This window comes from Dipteris shenzhenensis, chromosome 31, assembly GCF_047967505.1.
Source record: "Dipteris shenzhenensis isolate YYH24624 ecotype China chromosome 31, Dip_SZ_1.0, whole genome shotgun sequence".
Lineage (NCBI taxonomy): Eukaryota > Viridiplantae > Streptophyta > Polypodiopsida > Gleicheniales > Dipteridaceae > Dipteris > Dipteris shenzhenensis.
The window spans coordinates 8,120,745-8,126,029 of NC_141626.1; the positions used below are offsets into that span (position 1 = coordinate 8,120,745).

Genomic DNA, 5,285 nt, shown 5'->3' on the forward strand with positions numbered 1-5,285 from the left:
TGAAAACCATATATATCATTTGCATTCAAGGGGTATTAGTAAAACCGCTTATGTGTAAATGGTGAGCTTTAAAATGACCCATTTTGCTATACAAGCTTATCTTTTTTTTAATACCCCAATCAGAATCCATTATGTAAGTATATTTTTGTAAAATTTTATTATTTTTTGCTACTCTTTCTCTTGAACCCACATGCTATATTTACATATGACTGACCCACCAGGCACCATGGGCGACCATAGTCTATAAAGATAAAGTGTCGAGGCCATTCGAGAAGGAATTTAGCCTCTCTTCTCTGAACCCACCCACAATTAAAGTAACTCCACTAAAGTCACCTCTCAGAGTTTAAAATTTCACCCACGGCTAGTGTCCTAAACACTCCCTCGGGCCGTCCACCTAGAGTAGACTTTTCAATCGGGAGCTCGAAGTCTAGCTAGCGACAGCCACTCGCCATATTCCACTGGAGAAGTTTTCTCCCGAGAGAGAAAGTCGGCCTGGGGCTTTGAATCCGTGAGGGTTTAAGTTTGGAGGGGTGTGAGGAGCAACTCGAGAGATTGAGGGAGAGGAGGGAGGAAGGCAAAGGGAGGGGGGAGGGTGTTCCACTGGCCCTCGAGGATGTGCAAAACCTTGCTCATGGAGGGGCGCAGATGTTCTATGTCTTGGATACACCACAAGGCTGCGTGCGCCACCCTCCTCAGCTGCTCCTCGTCCACACCCTCTTCTAATTCTCCATGCAGCAGCAGCCTCTCGTCCACCAGCCTCATCACCACCCCCTCCCTTACTTGCTTCGCTGCCCACAATGGAAAGAATACCTTGTCCAAATCCTCCACCTCTGTGTCTATGTTCCTCCTCCCGCTTATCAGCTCCAGTAGCATCATCCCATAGCTGTATACATCCGCTTTCGCTGTTATCGCCCCCCCCTCCAGCCACTCCGGTGCCAAATACCCCCTCGTCCCCCTCACCGTCGTCACCACCCTGCTGAACTCTCGTCCCATCAGCTTTGCCATCCCAAAATCCGACAGCTTCGGGCAGAACTTCTCGTCCACTAGTATGTTCTCTGGCTTGATGTCCAGATGCAAGATACACTGCCTGCACCCCTCGTGTAAATACGTGACGGCGCGGGCAATGCCCACGGCAATGTTGAAGCGCTTGTTCCAGTCGAGCACGGCCTCGGGTTTTTTGACGAAGAGAAGGGAATCCAAGGACCCCTTCGCCACGTACTCGTACACCAACAGACGATGCGAGCGCTCCCAGGAGCAACCGATCAGTCTTACCAAGTTTATGTGTTGAATCACTCCAATGCTACGCACCTCAGCATGGAATTGCTTCTCTCCATGCTTCAGCCGCTCCAGTCTCTTCACGGCCCTTGCGTACCATCCCGCAAAACACCTTTGAAGACCGCTCCGAATCCACCGCTTCCTATCTTCTCCTTGAAATTCTTGGTGATTGACTGCAGATCCCGATAGGTGAACACTGCCAACGTTGAAGGAGAAAGCCGTCCGATTGGAGAGCGTAAAGTGAGATATCTGATGAAGCTGAAAGCAGCAACGGCAAGGAGAAGCAAGGCGCCAGACGATACTCCGAAGATTGCTTGTATCCATTTTCTTGTCGACCGTTGCGGAGAACGGACTCTTAGGTAAAATAGTACTGGATCCTGGATGTCGACGCCCGTCTGACCGTTTCGTACAACTTCCCAAACAAAAGAGCAGTTCCCGGTGTCCACTTGATATGTGAAAGCCACACATGAGCAGTTCTGTAGGCAAACCCTCGTGCATTCATCCAAAGTCGCCAAGCGGACAGAGAAGGACGCATCGGAAGACATCTGATTTTGGATGAGGAATTCGTCATCCGTGCCGTTTTCGTTGCAAATGAGGGGGGATGCAATCTGACATCCACTTGACCATGTCTGTGCCAACCACTCCTGAGCATGGACGGGTTTGTAACCTGGCAGGCAATCACAGGGAGGAGAATGGTTGCCATTGCATACGCTGTTGGGGCCACAAAGGTCGTACACTGAACATTGGTCCGGAGGCTGAAACCAGAAACTCGTCCACTCGCCGTTCACCTCATCCCAATACATACTTTCTATCCTTCCATCTACTCGAATCCACATGAAGGACATTTCATAGGTCGTGGAAGTACTACAATTCGGAGCGGGATAATACTGGAATCCAGTTGTGGCATCAAAGTCGTAGTCATATATGGTACCATTCACCATCTCCGGAAGGCTTTGGAAGTTCTGCCCAGTCCACCGCCCACTGCTCCAGTATTGCCGAGATTTATTCCACACCAAGATAAAATCCCCAGCAGATGAATGCATTTCGAGATCATACAGCCCTCCTGCAGGATCGACCGAGCTCCTCCAAGACTGTAATTTTTGCCCCAGCTTGATTCTCATATATGGTAACCATATATCGGTGGAAGGATGCTGGAAACTTTCCCAGACAGGAGTGGAGTTTACAGTTCGCAAGATTAAGTTGCCCGTATCCTGCAACGACGCAGCGGCCACTCCCAGCCCACATGTGTTGCTAGACCACACAATTCGTCCCGCATCTAGGAGCTGCAGCTCCCCGCGGACAGATAAAGACCAGGAAGCATTGCTGCTTACTGGGTCCTCCCTGTTGGCGATCCAGACCACTCGCTGATCTGAGATTTGTGCGAACCTGATTCCAAAATAGATATTGGCAGAGCCTGGCGGTGAGAACAGCCCTACAGCAAAGCGCCCGTTTGGGGAGCGTTGGGTCTGATTACCGGAGAGAGAGGAGCCTGGGTGCAAGAGATGTTGTGTAAGGCCGGGCTGAATGGGAGAACAAGGCAACAGAATGATTAGGAAGCTGAGGGCAAGCTTGAAGGATCGGATGTGCATGGTAGGATCTCTATTCCAACATGTAATTCCTTGACCCATTGAATCAGAGCTGGATGCTCCCCTTGCTAATGGGTCTAGAGATACTCTTTGCAGAGATATTGGCAGGGATTTATGATTCTCTCTGAGATGGTCTTATTAAATTGCAGGGATTTACAGATCTAGTGGGCGATTCCTGATCGAGCCCCTTCTCCCCTCATTCACTCTCCTGATTATCCCCTGATTCCCCTCAAACTTGGCAACCTGAAGGACGACGCCGTCTGATTTCCGCCCCGTGAGTCAAACACGTTAATCCACCAACTACGCGGCAGGTCAATCTCAAATACCCACTATGCCTCTCGCTCTTGCCGGTCAAACCGCGTCAGTGTGGACACGAGCATGTTCAAGCGAAGGAAAGGGATCACCCACCCACTTATAATAATTATAAAGCTTTTTGCCTAATGCATGGGTGAAAAAGATGCGCACTTGGTGCCAATAACGTTTTTTCTTTTGGGGGGAAAGGCACAAATTTTATTAAAGTAGATTCTCCATAGCGTTCAATCTAAAAGATGGAGTTGCTTGCCAAGCTCTAGGTCATCAATATGTCCATGGGCGCAAAGAACTTCTAGTGATTTTTGGCTAGGAGTGCTCCATATCCTCGTGACTCACCATTGAGATCTTTAAGTGTCAACTTGGTAAAGGACTTGCCATTGTGCCATAACTTGCACCAAATATGGGCATGATGACTCTGAATGTTGGTTTAATGGTAAGAATCACACAGTAACTACACATCAAGTGACCAACTGATGCAAAAACTACTGGTTGGTGGAAAGCAACCTCAACCTAATAACAAAGGTAAAGGGAAAGATGGAAAAGAAAATATTGATCCTTCAAAGGTTAAATGCTATTGCTCTAGAGAAAATCATTACAGGAATGATTGCCCCATATGGGTTGAGCATCTTAAATTTTTGAAGAATAACATGGAAAGGGGAGAAGTAGATCTTGCATGTAGGGTAGTCAAAGCAAATATACCTGACACAACAGATGCTCAACTAGTTACTCGGTTAAAGGGTCCTGCAATTCCTTTCAAAGATGAAACAATGCTTGTTGATGTGGATTGGAAGGTGCAAAAAGGCATTGCAACTAAAATTTCTCATGAATTCAAGGGTAAATATCCACTTGTCACCACCCAAGCAACCATTTACTATCACCAAGTCATGTAAATCTTCAAAGTCTCAAGAGCAAGTAGAGAATATGCAAAATGTTGCAGCTACTAGCTCAGCCCGAGCATGGGAAACCTTTAGAAATATGAAGGTAACATTGACTTTTGCTGAGTTGATGCGACTTGCCCCATATTGTCGAGAGTGTTTCATAGAACAATTCAAAGAATCTGAGAATAAACAAAAGGATGTGGATGCTTTGGTCACTATGCCTATCATGGACACACTTGTGGTAGATGAAAAGGTTCCTATTATCACAATTAAGGTGAAAAATCAAACCATTCCAGGTGTGATAGTAGATAGTGAATCAAGGGTGAATAAGAACTCATGACTCGGTTAAAGTTTAAACACTATAAGCCATCTCCATTTTGAGTTTGAATGGCTGACCAGAGACCAGTGGAGCCCAAAGGTATGTTACAAGATGTAGTTATTTCTATTGAAGGTATTTATTATACTGTCAGTCTCATTGTGATTGCAATGGAGCAACAAGCTTATCTTAGGAAATCCATAGCTAAAAAGTGCCAAGGTATTTCATGATAGGGGATTTGAGGAAATGATTATTAACTTGGCAGGGAAGGATGTTTGTATTCCCACTAATCCTCAAAAAAAACCAAATAGCTTTCGTCCTAAAGAATTAGAAGTTACTAATCGATTTCCCTAAGATGTTGAGTCTTGACTCATGGAATCACATATCATTCCAGTTGGTGAAGTTGATATATATATCAAGTGGCAACTGATATAAAATGTAAAATGAAGGTTGAATAGATAGCAATATAGAAGGATGTATTCAAGCCATTTCATGGAAGATAAGGTGGGTGAAAGGAAATTGCCAAAACACCCATTGCCATCACTCGACTCGGTAATGATCAATTGATTCTGAGTCAACACAAGAACTCAACCTTGATACAGAAGACAATCCTCGCATGGTCATTGTGCTAACTTAACACTAGATCAACTCAATCTCATCAAAGATTTGTTTGTGACTTATAAAGATATCTTTTTCTGGACTTATAGTAATCTCTGGGGAGCCCCACTTGAGATTTTTCAACACAAAATTCCACTTGTTCCAAATGCAAAAACCATTCGCTAGCAAAGGTGTCACATGAATCCCAACTATGCCAAATACATCAAGGCAGATTTGGATCAACTTATACAAGCACTTCGCTTCATCTCCAAGTTCATTGGGTTGAAGAAGGCCACAAGAGATGTTTCCCATAAGTTCATG

General features: G+C 45.6%; 1 pseudogene; it reads right to left on the reverse strand.

Moving 5' to 3' along the window:
• Positions 1–504: 504 nt before the first annotated feature.
• On the reverse strand, positions 505–2,864 carry LOC147880986 (G-type lectin S-receptor-like serine/threonine-protein kinase At2g19130 pseudogene; annotated as a pseudogene).
• Between the last annotated feature and the right edge of the window lie 2,421 nt (positions 2,865–5,285).